Source organism: Manis javanica, chromosome 4, assembly GCF_040802235.1.
Source record: "Manis javanica isolate MJ-LG chromosome 4, MJ_LKY, whole genome shotgun sequence".
NCBI classification, from domain to species: domain Eukaryota; kingdom Metazoa; phylum Chordata; class Mammalia; order Pholidota; family Manidae; genus Manis; species Manis javanica.
In genome coordinates this window covers 87,579,068-87,598,929 of record NC_133159.1, presented here as the reverse complement: position 1 = coordinate 87,598,929, position 19,862 = coordinate 87,579,068, and positions in this window count along the sequence as shown.

Genomic DNA, 19,862 nt, shown 5'->3' with positions numbered 1-19,862 from the left:
GTGCCAGTTCGCTACATCTACCAGTTTGCTAGAATGGTTACATGAGATGAGATACATAAGGTACTTGGTGTGGTGATGGCACCGAGGAGTCATCAATAGATAGTTGTGGCCGGTTAACACTGTGGCAATCTCCCAACAAATATTATTTATGAGACATTTCATAATTTAATTGTTTTTTCCATTTGGTTGAGTTCTGTTTGTTTTTTCTAACTTTACCCCAAAATAGAATGCTAGCTGAAAGGCTTTTATAATAAAACCATTCAAGAGAAAATGGCACAATTTGTAATATCTTCAAAAATGAATCTTTCTGATATGTGCATATCTTCAAACACTAGTGGATTCAAGAGTCAGTATCCTTCAATCCATGATCTATATACCTCCTCAGTAATCTTTGGTTTTGTTTTTGGGTGGGTGTACTTAAGGGATCAAGGTCATTCAGTTTTCTGAATTTACTAGTCTGGGAGCCATAGAAGATTACACCTGGTTTATTGCAGATAAGCAAATCCTAACCTCTGAAGAAACACGAAGTTACCCATTGGGGTTATCTTATTATCATATTTTCTCCATTACCACTTTCTGCATAATTCAGTCACCATTTCCACTGGGATGGATAGGTCTGTCAAAAACATAGTCACCTTCATAAAGTAACATGACTCTTGACATTAATTACTCATTTTCCTTGCTAATCTCACATTATGTATCAATGAGTAATGAGTTTTGTGAAATCAGTTCTAATGAACATGAACCTCTATTTTCTGAAAATCTGAGTTTAATTTTTTTCATCTAGCTGACATTCCCTTAAATAGGAAGTACTCCTAATTAAGTTCTTCGTACATCTTCTGTTTTCTAAGTGTATTTTAGGCAACTGAAGATTTATGAAATAGAAATGAAGCCCATGCCCTCTCACTGCAAAGTAGAAATAGAAAGATCCCTAGTTTTCCTCACATCGCACTGAAGTGCTGGTAAAGCTGCTAAGAAATGGGCAATCACACACTTTGCAGGTAGTAGCCAAAACTGATATAAAATGTTTGGAAAACAATTCATTGATATGTTCTAAAAATTCTAAACATGTTTATATCATTGGACACAGTAGGTCTACCTTTAATAATTTATTATAAAGTACAATATAAAATGTTGACAAACATTTTACACAATATTCTTAGTTTAAATGTTATTTGTAATAGTGGCAAATTGAAAATAGCCTAAATATTCAATAATAGAGTTATGGTTAGGCAAGTTGTGTTTTACTTACAGTAATACATTATATCCACCAAATACATAAAAAAAACTTTTAAAAGATTTTTTCAGTTATATAAATAGAAGGTAACATAATTAAATGGAAGTTCCAAATTAGGGCTCTGGAGTGGGATCTTAATTTCAATTAACCACTTGTTAGTTCAGTGATGTTCGGTGAAAGGGTTACTTGGCCTCCATATCTCAGGTTGCTCTTCTGTGAAATGAGGAAAATAATATGATCTACCTCTTTCGGTTGTTATGTGCTCACAAAAAATCACAAGAAAGTGATTACAGCATGCGTGACACAGATATCACTCAAAAATATTAGCTCTTATTATTATTTGTGTAAAATTAGGATACTAAATCTATGTGTGAATTGAAAAGTACTTAGAAACAACACATATGAATTGCACTAATATGTTAAAAGCAGGGTTTTTGTTCTATTTTGTTATGACTTTTGCTAGATTTTCTACACTTTTATGTATTTCCTGTTTTACAAAGAAAAAAAAGTTATCTTTTGATTATCATTAAGATTAAATAAAAAATAATGTCTGAAAAATTTTATGGACAACCTCTATTTCTAAACCATTAACTCAGCATCACTACGAAAATGTCAACTGTACTGCTCACACAAATTAGAGCTATTAGTTATATCAATCATAATTTGTTAGAGGCTAGTATATTTCCAAGAGAAATAATAGAGACACAATTTAATATTCTCAGATTTTCTCGGTTGGTTCAATTAATATCTCTCCCTCCCTCTTCTGACTAAAAATGTATGTCTACATGGATAGTCATATAATTTTCTACTTGCCATGTGCAAGTAGACTACATTTTAAAACTAATCAGCAGAAATGGAGGAGGAATTTCAGTGTAAAATGGCTTTTCACACTGAATATGTCTACATTATAATATGCTTTTTGATATTTTATTTGTCAATGAATTTCTTTCTTGGTCTTTCTCATTTTATCACTAGTTTTAGCCATTCTTGAGAGTTTTAACCTCAACTGTATCTAAGGTTTCCAAATTAACTGGTCCACAGTAAGACTGTTCACTGCAATTACCTTAACCAGTGTTAATAAATAAGCATTACATGGTCAGCATTGAGGCAACATTAATCAGCATGAGCAAAAAGGTTATAATAGTACTTAGTTTACAGAATGCTGAGTTGTAAAAGTGTAGTTTCACAAACAGAATCTAATAGCATGTATTATATGTAGTAGATTATTTTATTATTTTGATCCTTGCTTTTTATGTGCTATTAATAACATTTCAATTGATATAATGATTTTCGATTCTGCTTTCACATATGTGCACATACACACACACACACACACACACACACACACACAGAAAACATAGTGCTACTAAGGATTCAAGTCAGTGGAAGTCATGAGATCCTAGAAGTGATATTGATGTTGGTAAAGCTTGCCCAAAATCATGGGATGCATTCATTTTCATAGGTCTGCAGTCTAACTATGACTCCTAATACATTACATAACACTCTACTCACCTGATAAAACATCTTTCAAAGTTGATAATTATTTGGGTAAATAAATAACAGTTTACTCTTTTATGTACCCTTCTTCCCACTCTCGACCTGTTTTGAGATAAATTTAGTAAATCTAATTTTTTATTTCTACAGATCCTTATTTACTATCCTTTGTGTATGAATATCATCATTGTTGAAGTAAATTCTTGGCATACTGTGGGAGAGAAAGGGAGAGAAGTTTCTAAGAACACTGACAGAAGACAGCTGTGGAACAAAACCAAGCAAAAAGTCAGGGCAAATCTAGGTAACAGACTGTGAATCAGTAGATACCCTGAAGTCCGAGTCTACAGAGAACACGGATCCCGTAGCTGGTGGACTCAGAGGAGGACTGCATACACGAGTGGCGCGCTGGCAAAGCAGTTCAGCAGCAGCCAGGGGGTACCAGGCTGAATGGAAAGCACAATACAATAGGCTGTGGAATATTAAGAAAATAAAATATGTGAAAGTTTAAATAAAAACAAATATAAAATGATAGTGGTACTCTAACCACCAGTAGGAACAGAATAAAGACCAGAGATGTTGCTAACCACCCTACAGGGCATGGGACAGCCCAGCTGAAAAAGAATTTTATCTGGCATCTAATGTCAGAAGTACTAAGTTTGAGATACCCTGTATTACAGAATTGGTGGCCCCGTAGTTTGTGCACACTTAGTACATAGTAATTCTGAATTACATTTATCACACTATTTTTTCTACCATCAAGGACTTAGAGAATAATAGCAAGAGAGCAAGAAGAAAGCCAGAATATTTTTGGACTTGAATCTTTAAAGCGACACCCTATCACTTTTACTATTTTCTATTTATTAGAATCAAGTTTCTAGGCCCAGGTCATACATGTGAGAAGGGGATTACACAAGGCTGTGAATACTGGCAAATTAGGATCAACTATTTTATAGGTTGTCTACCACAACCCTCTCACTTTTCTTTAAAGATTCAATCTCTCCCTCAAACAAAGTACATTCAACTCTCCATAAATCCCCTAAATCTTATCCCGTTATAACATTAGATCAAAGTACAGAATCTCACCATCTAAATCAGATACACGTGTAGATTAAGCTTCTTAGTTGCCCTTCTTTAGCCCTCAGGCGTAGTTAAGCCCATCCTTATCACACTAGTGGGAGAGGACACCAGGAAGCTAGTGCATGATTTCTCCTAGATCTGCCTTTTTCTTTGTTCATATGCCTTTTTTCTCTTTGCTGATTTTCATTTGTGTCCTTTCAATGTAATATACATGTAATATGATTACAACAGTTTTCTATAAATCCTTTGAGCTCTTTCAATGAATCATAAAACCTGAGGGTAGCTGTGGGGACTATGAGCATCCACCACCAACCCTTTGCTTGCAAATCTTCTTAGCTCTATCACCCAATTCAGTAGGCATACTTTCTACTTTTCATATTCCTCAAGTAGATACTGTTCCTACAGTTCTATCACTCCATTAACATGTGCCTTCCTCCAATTTCTAGTAACACTTTCCCATTTCCTTCTGAGTCCTCCCTGGAAAGTTTCTCAACTTCAAAATTTTAGTAACAGTCTTTGGTAAGACAATACAGAATTTCTCTAACATTACCCAGAAACTCCTTCCAGCCTCTATCCACTACCAGCATCCTATGCCACCCCACATATTTAGGTATTTGTTCAAGCATCACTCCACACCCAGTACCAAAATCTATAGTAGTTATCTCCATAAATTTCTCCAAAGCTTGATGGCTTGAAATAAACATTATTTTTATATCACATAGTTTCTGTGGGTCAAGAATCCAGGAATAGCTTAACAAAGGACTTCTGACTCAAGTTTTCTCACAAAGTTACAATCTAGGTGTTAGCTGGAGCTGTAGTCTCCTAAAGGCTTGACTTGTGAGCAGAATATGCTTCTAAGACATCTGGCTGTTCGCAGACCTCATATCCTTACTGGCTATTGGCTAGAGATATCAGTTCCTTGCCATGTGGGCTTCTCTATAGGGCTATTCAAATATGACATCTGCTTCTCCAGAATGAGGCCTGATAGAAAGAGGGAAAATAAGAAATGGTAATAAAGGGAAAGCAAGATAAAAGCCAGAGTAATTTTTTAATCTACTCTAAGAAGTGACATCTCATCACATTTGCTGCACTCTATTCTTTAGAAAGAAGTCATTAGGCTCAGCCCACACTCAGTGGGAGAAAATTACACAAGATGTGTATGCCAGGAGATGTAGATCGATGGGGCCATCTATCACATCTAACTAGATAAGGAAAAATGAGAGCAGAAATAATTATCAATATCAGGTACGAGAACCTACCATATCTATAGATACAAAACAATAATAACAGAACATTATGAAGAAATTTATGCCAGTACATTTAACAATAAATTCCTTGAAAGACACAAACCACAAGAGTTCCCTGTATTAGTTTTCTATTGTTGTGTAAAAAATTACCAAAAATCTAAATACTTAACCACATAGTGGTTCACTGTTCTGTAGGTTGGAAATCTAAGAAGGCTTGGCTAGGATTTCTGATTAGACTCACTCACAAAGCCAAAAAATTAAGGTACTGGCCTGGCTGAACTCTTAAATGGAGATGCTGGGTAAGAATCTACTTTCAAGTTTATTTATGTTGCTGGCATAATTCAGTTTCTTACAGCTTTAAGATAGAGGTTCCCATTTCCTTTCTGGAAATCCATCAGGGGCAGCTCTTAGTTCCTTGAGACAGCTCTCTAGTCCTTGTACCTGACCCTCCGCATCTTTCCGACAGTGCTACTTTGAATAGTACTCTCTCATTTTCTTTTCTACTGAAAGCTAGAGGAAACAGCCTTTAAAAGGATTATGTGGTTAGTGCAGGTCTGTGCTTTCTTTTAATTAACTCAAAGTCTTAAGTAACCTTAATTAAGTAGCCTTAATTACATCTGCAAAATCTCTTTTGCCATGTAACATAACATAATCACCAGCACGGTATCACATCACATTTATAGTCCCAGGTATTAGCATGGGAATCCAGAAGTGGGCATTTTAAAATTCTGTCTATCACATTAATTCAAATGAAATAGATGATGTAGGTAGCCCTGTATCTACTAAATAATTTGAACTTAGCATCCAAAAACCTTCCCACAAAGAAAACACTAGGTTCAGATGGCTCCACTGATGAATTTCACCAAACTCTTAAGAAAGGAACTACTAAATCTACATCACAAACACCTCCAGAAAAATTGAAAAGGAGGGAATACTTCCTAGATATCCAACCAACAGCATTAAAAGAAAAAAGTACAAATAAATATTATTCGTGAACACTGAAGAAAAATTATAATTTTAATGAATGGAGTCAAACAACATATAAAAAGGACACTATATTGTAATGGAGTTCAGCCCAAGAATATATATATGGCTGGTTTAACACTTGAAAAGTAATCAATGTAATTCAGTCTATTAACAAATTAAAAAAAAGTCCTGATGATCATACCAGTGGTCACAGAAAAAAGCAAAGCATTCTACGTAATTCAACATCTATTTGATTTAAATACAAAAAAAAAAGCAAAAAAACAGACATAACAAATGGAATAGAAGAAAACTTCCACAGTTTGACAAACGGCATCTAGGAAAATCATAGAGCTAACATCATATCTCACAGTGAAAGACTGAATTCATGCCTCTTAATATCAAGAGAAAGCCAACAATGTCTGCTCTTTTTTCTTCTATGCAACATTGTCCTGAGTGTTTTAGCCAGTGTAACCAGGCGAGAAAAAGAAAGGAAAATTCATACAGACGGGTAAAGAAGACTAAAAACTGTCTTTATTCCTAAATGACATGACTGTTTATGTAAAAAAGTCCAGTGGAATCTTGAAAAAAAATTACTTGAACTAATAACTGAATATAACACGGTGGCTGGATAAAATGTCACGAAGGAACATCTACTGTATATTTATATACTAGTAATGAAGAATTGACCACTGAAAATTTTTTAAAATGACATTTTCAATACCATAAAATGTGAAATACTTAGAAATACATCTGATGAATGATATGCAAGACCTGTAAACACTGGTATTTACAGAGTGTTGCTGAGAAATTTAAAGACCTAAATAAATGAAAAGATATACAATATTTGTGTTTCTGCCACTGGCTAGAGATATCAGTTCCTTAATTCAATAATATTAAGATTTCATTTATCTATATATTCAGTGTAACCTAACCAAAATCACAGCAATCTTTTTTGCAGAAATGTACAAGGCAATTCTAAAATTCATATGGAAATAAGAAGGACCTAAAATAGAAAAAAAAATTTTGATAAACAGAAACAAGCCTGAAGGATTAATACTGTCTGCTTTCAAGACTTTTAAAGTTTCAGTAATCAAGATGGTATGGTACACGGGCAAAGAAAGACCAATAGAATAGAAAAGAATGGCTAGAAATAGACCCGTCATATATGGACAACTGATTTTTGACAAATGTACAAAGGTATATAAGAGGAAAAAGAATGAAGCCTTTAAAACAAATGATGCTAAAATAATCATAATTACACACACACACACACACACACACACAAAGTTAAGAAAGAACTGTGATTCGTGCCACATATAATACCCAAAAAGTAACTCAAAATGGTTCACAGAGCTAAATATAAAATAAAAAATATAAAAAATAAAATAAATATAATAAATATATAAAATATAAAATATAAATATAAAATAAAACCTTAGAGAAACTCTAAGTCAAAGGTAACACAATATATGAAGCCTGGTCTTTGAACAAATTTACATACTAAATTTTATCAACACTTAAAATATCTGCTCTGTTAAGAAGGTTGTTAAGGAAATGGAAGGACAAGTTAAAGATCAGAATAAAATGTTTGTAAAACTTAAACCTGAAAAAATGTGTCTAGAATATATAAAGAATACTCAAAACCCAATAATGAAATAATAGCTGACTCAATTAAAGACTGGGCAAAAATTTCAAAACTTGACATAAGAATATATACAGTTAAAAAGACTAACATGAGTCATTAGGGGAATATAATTTAAAACCACAATGAGATACCACCTCACATTTAGAAAAATGTGTAAAATTTAAACTATCTGACTACATCAAATGTTTTTGAGAATTTACAGGAACTGGAACTTTTATATTGTACTTGCAGGAATGGAAAATGATACAACCACTTTGAAAATCAGTTTGACAGTTTCTTAATAAGTTAGATATAAACACACCATATAACCTAGCCATCCCACTCCTTATGTATTCACTAAGAGAAATAAAAGCTTATACCCTCAAGAACTCATACACAAATATTTACAGCAATTTTACTGGTAGTAGGCAAAATCTGGTAATAAACTTAAATGTCCATCAACAAGTGAATGAATAAAGTGTCATATCCACAGAATGGAATATTAGGCAATAAAAAGGAATGAACTAATGAAACATGCTACAGCATGTATAAATTTCAAAATAATTAGCTGTGAAAGAATACAGGCAGAAATGAATACACATTCTCTGATTCCATTTATATAACATACCAGGATATGGTATAACAGGGAAGCTTATCAATTGTTACATATGAAACTAAGACTTGAAGAGATTACAAAGGTGCACATTAAAAATCTGGGGGATGATGACATGTTCACTGTGTTGTTTGTGGTGATCATGTCATGGATTTACATTTATGTTAAAACTTATCAAATTGTACACCTTAAATATTCACAGTTTGATGCATGTTGTTTCTGAGTAATGCTATTTCTTAAAAATCATTTTAAAAACACACATGATACCATTTTATACCATCCAGGTTGGCAAAAACAAAAACACAGACAAGTCTATAATTACAGAAACTGTTACAATTACACTACTGTTGGGCAACAGGAGATAAGTCCAACAAGGGCACTGATTTTTTTGTTTTGTCCAACAATAAATTCCTAGGTCCTAGAATTGTGCCTTACACATAATGTATGCTTAATACATATTAATTTAACTTGAATAAATAAGTGAAGCATGTATCAGTACATTTTGACATTATATTGTTGACAGTGCTCATTCCACATGAACCAGTAATTTCATGTACCTTGTACTTGTACAAATATACTAGGACACACTTATAAAAGCATTCATTGGCAGTATATTACTAAACAAAACCTTCAGATTATACCAATGTCTATCATGAGTGAATGACAACCTGACAATGTATTCATGCAATGGAATATTATAACTCAAATTAAAGGAATTATTACAGAACCATGCCAGCAGTATGGCTGAATCTCAATAGTATAATATGGATGAGTGAAGAAGGCAGTAAGAAAAAAAAATGTGCAGTATGATTAGTTACATAGTTAAGAAAAATTTCTGATACATTTGTTTTACTATTGCAGTAGCAAAACAATTATGAATCTGTGTAAAACCTCTGGACATAAAAGACCCTATTGTGGGATTAACATTGCATCCTCTTTTTGAAACAGGAACTATGTTGAACTATGGAACTGGGCAAAGGCTTATCACTGAACAAGTATGGCTGCATCCATACTCTTGATAAAAACAGGACACTCTGCCAGTGATATTTTCTTAGTAACTCACATACTCTACTCAGAAAACCAGTGAACTGTAAAACATAACTTTTTATCTTCTGATCATGCATTTCAGAAAACAACTTGTGTAAGTTCCCTGATACTTCCATGCTTTGCTAATAAAGACTCCTGGCTTTTACTCCTCTGTGGAACAGAATTTGGGTTACTACCCAATTCTGCTCCCTGAATTACAATTCTACGACCCCAAATAGATGCTTTTGTTTGAAATCACAATCGGGAAATTGTGACACAACTGTGAAAAACAGAAGTTTAACAACTTCAAATTCAGAACTGTGATTACCCTTAGGTAGAGTAGGATGTACATGGGGAAAAAGCACGGATGGCTCTGTATTTAGCTTCTGTTATTATTTGTTGTCCTTTATCTATCTGCATTGTATTTATTATTCTGCACATAAAAAATATTCCACTAAAATAAAATCATTTTGAAAAATAATCAGGAAACAGGAAAACTAAGAGTTATGTGTATGAGAGTGAGAAGGTGGGTGGCTGTGTTCTGTGATGTGGGAGAGAAGTGGGGATGTGAAGGGCTAAACCGAGGAGGCTTTAATTGCTCTGCCAATACTCAGGATAACTTCCCTCTTTCTCCCAAGATGCTTCAGAGAATCCTGAGGGTACTCATCCGGCTCCTTTGCTTGGTAGGCCAGGGATATGTGAGAGAATAGGAAGCAGCCATCTACACAGCTCTGTAATCAATCCCCATGTAGTCATCCACTGCTGGAGTTCCAACAGGCAGAAGAGCTCCTCAGTCAACATGAGAATATTTCTGGTTTCCTCTCTGGAAGGCTGTGCTTTTTCTCTCCTATGTTTACCATTAACACTTTCATATAACTCATTCTGCACAATTTTATTGAAACCTTATTTCCTTTGGTATCTCTGCTCCCCTTACTTTATATAACATCCAGCTTTATACCTCATATATTTAAGAAGATCACTAGAGGGAGAAACAATAAACACATATGTTCAGTCTGTCATCTTGAACTGGATTTCTATAATTATTTTCTGATGCAAACACACACACACACAAGGAAAAAAACTACTAAATCCAAACAGACATGGTGTTTTGAATAATTCACTGTTTCGGATGATTTCATTTTTATTTTTACCACACTAGTGGAGAAGTGACCATATAAAGCAACCATTTTTAGTGATTGCTTTTCACTATGTCACTTACCTTAAAATAGGAGACACTAAAAGTAGTTTGTTCTGGTTTCTTAAATCAATGATTCAAATAACTTATTTTTAGGTTTTGTATGAAGAGTATCTAAGGATAGCATGTGAGAAAAACTTGTTCTTTACCAACTGAAGGAAAGTGAGAAAATATACAAACCAAGTTTACACAAACCCCTAGTAGCTTAAGATTTCTAAATGACCAAAATGGCTTCCAGCTGACAAAGAGATGAGATTCTATATTAATTTTCAGTGAAGTGGCTACATTTTCACTGAGCTGCTTTGGATCTGAGAACTCAGCAAAATCCACAGCTAAAAAAGCTATACCAAAGCAAGACACAGGTGCATACTATGCCCTAAGAAAAGTATAAACATGTTGTAGTGATGAGATGTGGAATTAAGATGTGGTTATTTTCTAAATTAATTTTAAACTTTTCATTAAGGCACCTTCCTTAATGAAACTGATACCATTGATTGAGATCGTACCTGGGTCTAATAAAGTGATTTATTTCTTGGCAACTGTGTGACCAACAATACAAGTTACATTATTTTTAATTTTTTAAATTCAAATTAAAATAATAATCTTTGTGTATAGTATATAGCCCAAGAGTCTTTTTAAGAGTACTGGCCATAGAATTGTACAATGCCATGGTTATTTATTAAAATGTATATTTTGAGATATAAGACCTCCTGAATTCAACTTTGAGATATAAAACATGAATTCAAATTCAAGTTCTCATCTCAGGTTGATTTACAGGTTTATTTTTGTAGCTGTACCACAATGAGAAGTCACTTAACCTTTCAATTTCATCATCAATACAATAGGTCCATAAAGAGAATACTTACCTGGATTGTTGTGAGGATTGAGTTAGACAACATGTAGAAAAGTAGTGTGCAACCTTTATAAATGTCAAATATGGAACATGAAAAATTGCTTGATGTTTGCTCATTCTAATGGAAAATCCTAGGTTTTTGTATAGCATGAAGGTAGCCTAATTATACAGCAACTGATAAAATTGTGATGTAGCATAATATTTACTACTAATTTTCTGACATATCTAAGTTTACACAGTACTGCCAAATTTGTTTGCTCTTCCTGTTCCTTTGCAATTTTTCTGCATCTACCAGGTCTCCTATTTCTTCTCATCTCTCCCCACAACCAAATAAAAGTAATTATGTAGATTAATTTTTCTTTAAGGTCTTCTTGTAGTCTCTGTAATCAATATTTTGTGAAATTGTTCCAGATAATGTAAGCTATTTCCATAAACTCTCTACTAAATATAATTGTACAAGTCTAAATAAAATGCCAGCAATGAAGTGGACAACTGCATTAGTTTCTATTGATACAACAAATTACCACAAACTTAATGAATTTTAAGCAACAGGGATTTATTATTTCACATTTTTTTTAGATTAAAATTTCAAAAGGCTATCCCTGGGCTCAAATCAAGCTATAGGCATGGTTTCGTAACTTGCTAGAGGCTCTAGGGAAGAATCCACATTCAGATTTATGCGATTATTGGCAGAATTGAGTTGCATGCAGCTATACTACTGAGGTGTCAGTTTCCTTGCTGGTATAGGGTAAGGTCATTCTTAGCTTCTAGAGACTGTTCACATTCCTTGGCTCATGGCCTGCTTAATCTTCAAAGCCAGCAGCAATGGGTTGAGCCCTACTCATACCTCATCTCTCCTGTCTTCTGTTTACTATATCTCTTTCAGATATTTCTGTCTTCTTTTATTTTTAAAGGGCCAATTGGTAATCCAGCATAATCTCCCTATTTCAAAGCCAGTTTATTAGAAACTTAATTCCATCTGTAAAGTCCCTTTTACTGTGTATCACATCATATTCACAGGTGATTAACATGAGCCAGTGACGGTATGGCTTATGTTAGAAAAAGATAAGAAAATCTAATATATAGGGAACCACTTAGAAAACAGGAACATATGAAAGCAATTTCCAATACCTATAAAATATATTCATATGAACATTTATATACTCTGATTTTAAAGACGTTTTTCTATGAAAATTTGGAATATGGAAATTTTTAAAGACTAATCAATATACTTCTTTTTGTTAGTCTTGAGATATATTAAAATAAAACTTTAAAATAAAACATGTATATACAACATTCAAGATGGTGGTGTGAGAGGTGAGATGGAGAATACCTCCCAAAACCACAGATAATATGAAAATGTAGTTAATTGATACAACTAATGCTAAAACAACAAGAAAAAAGGCTGAACCAGAGTGCACACAGACCTCACAAACACAGCAGATGTCACCAAACAGGGTAATGTAGGAAAGCCTTAATCAGGCAGGACCCAAACCCTTCCTCCACGCCAGGCCACAGGCGGGAGGAAGAGAAACGGAGCGGAGGAGGGGGTGGAAGCCTGAGACTGCTGAACACCCAGCCCTGCAGGTCCACTTTGGGAGTGGAAACCTACACTGTGTGGTGCTCTGGATGTTGGGGAGCTCAGACAGATGAAGTGCTTGAGAGACTGAGACTCTGGCCCTTTGTGGAGGAGGGGATCCACACTCAGCTACTCTGGGACAAGGGCAGGTGGTCAGAGAGGCTTCCTAGCAGCGAGAGGGCTGCTGAAGGAGCAGGGTTTGCACGGAGCTTGCTGTGTGGGGTAGGGGAGAGCTAGACAAGGTTGTCTGGGCATGCTCTGCACAGCTGGTTGGGAACTTTGAAGTGCTTCAGGTGCCGCATCCCCCTGGCTGCCTACTCATCTCCGAGGTCCCCTACTGTGATAACACAGCCTGCTGCGCTTTCCTCCTAGCCTGCCAACACTAGTTCAGAAACCTGCAGTCACTGTGTTGGCATCAGGCCAGCCAGAGGGAGGCCCCACGTACAACAGCTAGAAATGCAAAGCACAGAGGCTTACACCTGTGTGCTTGGCACACTGGCTCTGATACCAGAGACAGGCACCACAGACAAGGATCAAGAAACAGATCCTTCCTCCCCCAAGGCACCAGCTCTGCTCCCTTATGACCCCTAACCCCACCCTAGGGGTGGAGCAGCTACAGAGACTGGAGTCTCTGGGCACTAGTGGGCACCACACAGAAATATGAAACATCAAAAGAACATGATTCAGACCAAAATCTCACAAACCCCAGAAAAAGGGTAAAATGAAACTGAACTCACCAACCTACCTGAAAGAAAGTTCAAAATGAAAATCATAAAGATGCTTATGGAGTTACAGAAAAATATTCAAGAACTCAGGAATGAATTTAAGTTGGAGATTCAATCATTAAGAAATTCCATATCTGAAATGAAACATACAATGGAGGGATTTACAAGAAGATTAGATGTAGTAGAAGAGACAATAAATAGAATAGAAATTAGAGAAAATGAATACAAAGAAGCTGAGGCACAAAGAGAAAAAAATCCTCTAAGAATGAAAGAATATTGAGAGAATTGTGTGATGAATCCAAATGGAAAAATATTCGTATTATAGGGGTACCAGAAGATGAAGAGAGAAAAAGGGATAGAAAGTGCCATTGAGGAAGTAATTGCTGAAGACTTGCCCAATCTGGGGAAGGAGATAGTCTCTCAAGCCATGGAGGTGCACAGATGGCCCAACACAAGGGACCCAAGGAGGACAACACCAAGACATATAATAATTAAAATGGCAAAGATCAAGGATAAAGACAGACTTTTAAAAGCAGCTAGTGAGAGAAAAAAGATCACATATAAAGGAAAACCCATCAGAGTATCATCAGACTTCTCAACAGAAGCATTACAGGCCAGAAGGGAGTGGCAAGATATATTTAATGCAATGAAGCAGAAGGGCCTTGAACCAAGAATACTATACCTGGTGAAGTTATTATTTAATTTGAAGAAGGGATTAAACAATTTTCAGATAAGTAGAGGTTGAGAGAATATACCTCCCACAAACCACCTCTACAGTGCACTTTGGAGGGACTCCAAAAAATGGAAGTGTTCCTAAAGCTAAATAGAAGTCACCCAAGGGATAGACAAAGAGTACAAAATATGATTCATAACATACAAAGAATGGAGGAGGAAGTAAAAGGAGGGAAAAAAAGGGAGAACCTTTAGGTTCTGTTTGTAATAGCACACAAAGTGAGTTAAATTAGACTGTTAGATAGTAAGGAAATTACCCTTGAACCTTTGGTAACCATGAATCTAAATCCTGCATGGCAATAAGTACATACCTATCAATAATCACCCTAAATGTAAATGGTTTGAATGCACCAATCAAAAGACATAGAGTCACTGAATGGATTAAAAACAAGACCCATAAATATGCTGCCTACAAGAGACTCACTTCAAACCCAAAGACAAACACAGATTGAAAATAAAGGGATGGAAAAAGATATTTCATGCAACTAACAGGGAGAAAAAAGCAGGATTTGCAGTGCTTGTATCAGACCAAATAGACTTGAAAACAAAGAAAGTAACAAGAGACAAAGAAGGACATTACATAATGATAAAGGGGTCAATCCAACAAGAGGATGTAACTGTTATAAATATCTATGCTCACAACACAGGATCACCCACATATGTGAAATAAATACTAACAGAATTAAAGGTGGAAATAGAATGCAAAGCATTCATTTTAGGAGACTTCAACACACCACTCACTCCAAAAGACAGAACAACCAGACAGAAAATAAGTAAAGAGACAGAGGCACTGAACAACATTTTAGAACAGATGGACCTATTGATCCATCCATCCAAAGCACTCCATCTAAAAGCAAAAGGATGCACATTCTTCACAAGTGCACATGGAACATTTTTAAGAATATATCATATACTAGGCCACAAAAAGAACTTCAGTAAATTCAAAAAGACTGAAATTTTACCAACCAGCTACTCAGATCACAAAGATACGAAACTAGAAATAAATTACACAAAGAAAATGAAAAAGCCCACAAACACATGGAGGTTTAATAACATGTTCCTAAATAATCAATGGATCAATGGCCAAGTAAAAACAGAGATCAAGCAATATATGGAGACAAACGGCAACAATGATTCACAACACAAAATCTGTGGGATGCAGCAAAGGCCATGTTAAGAGGGAAATATATTGCAATTCAGGTCTACCTCAGGAAAGAAGAAAAATGCCAAATGAACAGTCTAAATTCACAATTAATGAAACTAGAAAAGGAAGAACAAATGAGGCCCAAAGTCAGTAGAAGGAGGGACATAATAAAGATTAAGGCAGAAATAAATGAAATTGAGAAGAATAAAACAATAGAAAGAATTAGTGAGAGCAGAAGCTGGTTCTTTGAGAAAATAAACAAAATAGATAAGCCCCTAGCCAGACTTACCAAGAAAAAAATGAGAGTCTACTCATATAAACAGAATCAGAAATGAGAAAGGAAAAATCACTACAGACACCAGAGAAATACAAAGAATTATGGGAGAATACTATGAAAAATTATATGGTAACAAACTGAATAACCTACAAGAAATGGACAACCTTCTAGAAAAATACAACCTTCCAATGCTGACCAAGAGAGAAACAGAAAATCTGAATAGAACAATTACCAGCAAAGACATTGAATTGGTAATGAAAAAATTACCTAATAAAAAAACACCTGTACCAGACGGTTTCACTGCTGAATTTTATCAAATATTTAGTGAAGACCTAATACCCATCCTCCTTAAAGTTTTCCAAAAAGTAGTAGAGGAGGGAATACTCCCAAACTCATTCTAAAAGGCCAACATCACTCTAATACCAAAACCAGGCAAAGACACCACAAAAAAGAAAATTACTGACCACTATCCCTGATGAACATAAATGCAAAAATACTCAACAAAATATTAGCAAACCTAATTCAAAAACACATCGAAAAGATCATCCATCATGATCAAGTGGGATTCATACAAGGCATGCAAGGATGGTACAACATTGAAAATCCATCAACATCATGCACTACATCAACAAATAAGACAAAAACCACATGATCATCTGCATAGATGCTGAAAAAGCATTTGACAAAATTCAACACTCATTCATGATAGAAACTCTCAACAAAATGAGCATAGAAGGCAAGTACCTCAACATAATAAAGGCCATATATGACAAACCCACAGTCAACATTATACTTAACAGCGAGAAGCTGAAAGCTATTCCTTTAAAATCAGAAACAAGACAAGGACGCCCACTCCCCACACTTTTATTCAGCATAGTTCTGGAGGTCCTAGCCATGGCACTCAGACAAAACAAAGAAATAAAAGGCACCCAGATAGGCAAGGAAGAAATCAAACTGTCCCTGTTTGCAGAAGACATGATATTGTACATAAAAAACCCTAAAGAATCCACTCCAAAACTACTAGATCTAATATCTGAATTCAGCAAAGTTGCAGGATACAAAATAAATACACAGAAATCTGTTGCTCTTCTATACACTAATGATGAACTAGCATAAAAAGAAATCAGGAAAACAATTCCGTTCACAATTGCATCAAATAGAGTAAAATACCTCAGAATAAACCTAACCAAGGAAGTGAAAGACCTATAGCCTGAAAACTATGGGACACTATTAAGAGAAATTAAAGAGGACACTAATAAATGGAAAATCATCCCATACTCTTGGCTAGGAAGAATTAATATTGTCAAAATGGCAATCCTGCCTAAAGCAATCTACAGATTCAGTGCAATTCCTATCAAAATGCCTAGAGTATTCTTCAACAAACAAGTGCAAATAGTTCTAAAATTCATATGGAATGACAAAAGACCCCAAATAGCCAAACCAATCCTGAGAAGGAAAAATAAAGCAAGGGGGATCTCGCTTCCCAACTTCAAGCTCTACTACAAAGCCACAGTAATCAAGACAATTTGGTACTGGCACAAGAACAGACCCACAGATCAGTGGAACAGAATAGAGAGCCCAGATATTAATCCAAACATATATGGTCAATTCATATACAATAAAGGAGCCATGGACACACAATAGGGAAATGAGAGCCTCTTCAACAGCTGGTGTTGGCAAAACTGGACAGCTACATGTAAAAGAATGAAACTGGATCATTGTCTAACTCCATACACAAAAGTAAATTCGAAATGGATCAAAGACCTGAATGTAAGTCATGAAATCATAAAACTCTTAGAAAAAATATAGGCAAAAATCTCTTGGACATAAACATGATCAACTTCTTTATTAACGTATCTCCCCAGGCAATAGAAACAAAAGGAAAAATGAACAAGTGGGACTATATCAAATTAAAAAGCATCTTTACAGCAAAGGATACCATCAGTAGAACAAAATGACATCCTACATTATGGGAGAATATATTCATAAATGACATATCTGATAAGGGGTTGACATCAAATTATATAATGAGCTCACACACATCAACAAACAAAAAGCAAATAATCCTATTAAGAAAAGGGCAGAGGAACTGAACAGACAGTTATCCAAAAAAGAAATACAGATGGCCAACAGACACATGAAAAGATGTTCCACATCGCTAATTATCAGAGAAATGCAAATTAAAACCACAATGAGATACCACATCACACCAGTTAGGATGGCTACCATCCAAAAGACAAACAACAACAAATGTTGGCGAGGATGCGGAGAAAGGGGAACCCTCCTACACTGCTGGTGGGAATGTAAACTAGTTCAACCATTGTGGAAAGCAGTATGGAGGTGCCTCAAAACGCTCAAAATAGACTTACCATTTGACCCAGTAATTCCACTCCTAGGAATTTACCCAAAGAAAACAAGATCCCAGATTCAAAAAGTCATGTGCAGTCCTATGTTTATCGCAGCACTATTTAAAATAGCCAAGAAATGGGAGCAACCTATGTGTCCATCAGTAGATGAGTGGATAAAGAAGATGTGGTACATATACACAATGAAATATTACTCAGCCATAAGAAGAAAACAAATCTTACCATTTGCAACAACATGGATGGAGCTAGAGAGTATTATGCTCAGTGAAATAAGCCAGGCAGAGAAAAACAAGTACCAAGTGATTTCACTCATATATGGAGTATAAGAACAAAGAAAAAACTGATGGAGCAAAACAGCAGCAGACTCACAGAACCCAAGAATGGACTAACAGGTACCAAAGGGAAAGGGACTGGGGAGGATGGGTGGGTAGGGAGGAATAAGGGGAGGAAGAAGAAATGGGATATTATGATTAGCATGCATAATGGGGGGGGTGGGAGAAACGGGAGGGCTGTACAAAACATAGAAGACAAGTAGTGATTATACAACATTTTGCTATGCTGATGGACAGTGACTGTAAGGGGGTTTGTGGGGGGAACCTGGTACAGGGGAGAGCCTAGTAAACATAATGTTCTTCATGTAATTGTAGATTAATGATAAAAAAGAAAGGAAAGGGGGATTACTCCCTGATAGGATAAAACTAACTGCGAATCAACGATTAATGCATGCTTTAAATATCCTTAATTCTGATCATTTAAAGGGTGTCAGATGATCAGCTATGGAAGTACATTTTTCTCATAATATCCCTTTTTCTTAAAAAAAAAAAGAAAAAAGGCAGTTCCTGGGTGGTGATCTCCAATAGGTTCTTCACAATGGTATAAAGGGCATATCAAAGTGTGGGCAGGAGGTTTGTTTGTGTTTATACAGAGGATCAAAGCCTAATTTGGCTACCCAGAAAACGAATTAAGATACAATATGAAGAAGAACTTCCAACATCAACATTCTCTGGAAGAGTCATTCCAGAAGATGATCATCAAAAAACTTTAACAAAGATCCTGGTGCTGTTGCAGTTGCAGCTGCATTCATTCCACTGGTTCCTGGACTTGCCATTGGAATGAAGAAGGAGACATCTAAGCTGGCCTGTGCATATAGTAAAACAACAAATTTGACTGAATCTGTACTGTCGGAACTCAATCAAGAATTAGGAGAAGTACAAGTTGCAGTGCTCCAAAATCTTGCGACTATAGACTATCTACTGTTAAAAGAACATATGGGATGTGAACAGTTCCCAGGAATGTGTTGTTTTAATTTGTCTGATTTTTCTCAAAATATTCAAATTCAGTTAGACAGTATCCATCATATTGTTGTTAAGTTTTCACAAATGCCTAGGGTGCCTAACTGGTGTTCTTGGTTTCACTGGAGATGGCTGGTAATTGTAGGTCTGCTTTGGTTATGTAACTGTATTCCTATTATGTTAATGTGTGCACGCAATTTAATTAGTAATTTAAGACCTATACATGCTTATGTTACACTACAAGAAGATATGTCAAAGAAATAATCAATCCTCCCATGTTTTCTTCCGTCTGCTACTTCTTTAGCTTCTCCCTTCATAATTACAACCCCTAAGTAGAATTCATGCCTTATATCGATATTACCAAGTATCATAATTCTTCCAAGTGGTAAAGATACCTCAAGACAAATGCTGGGCA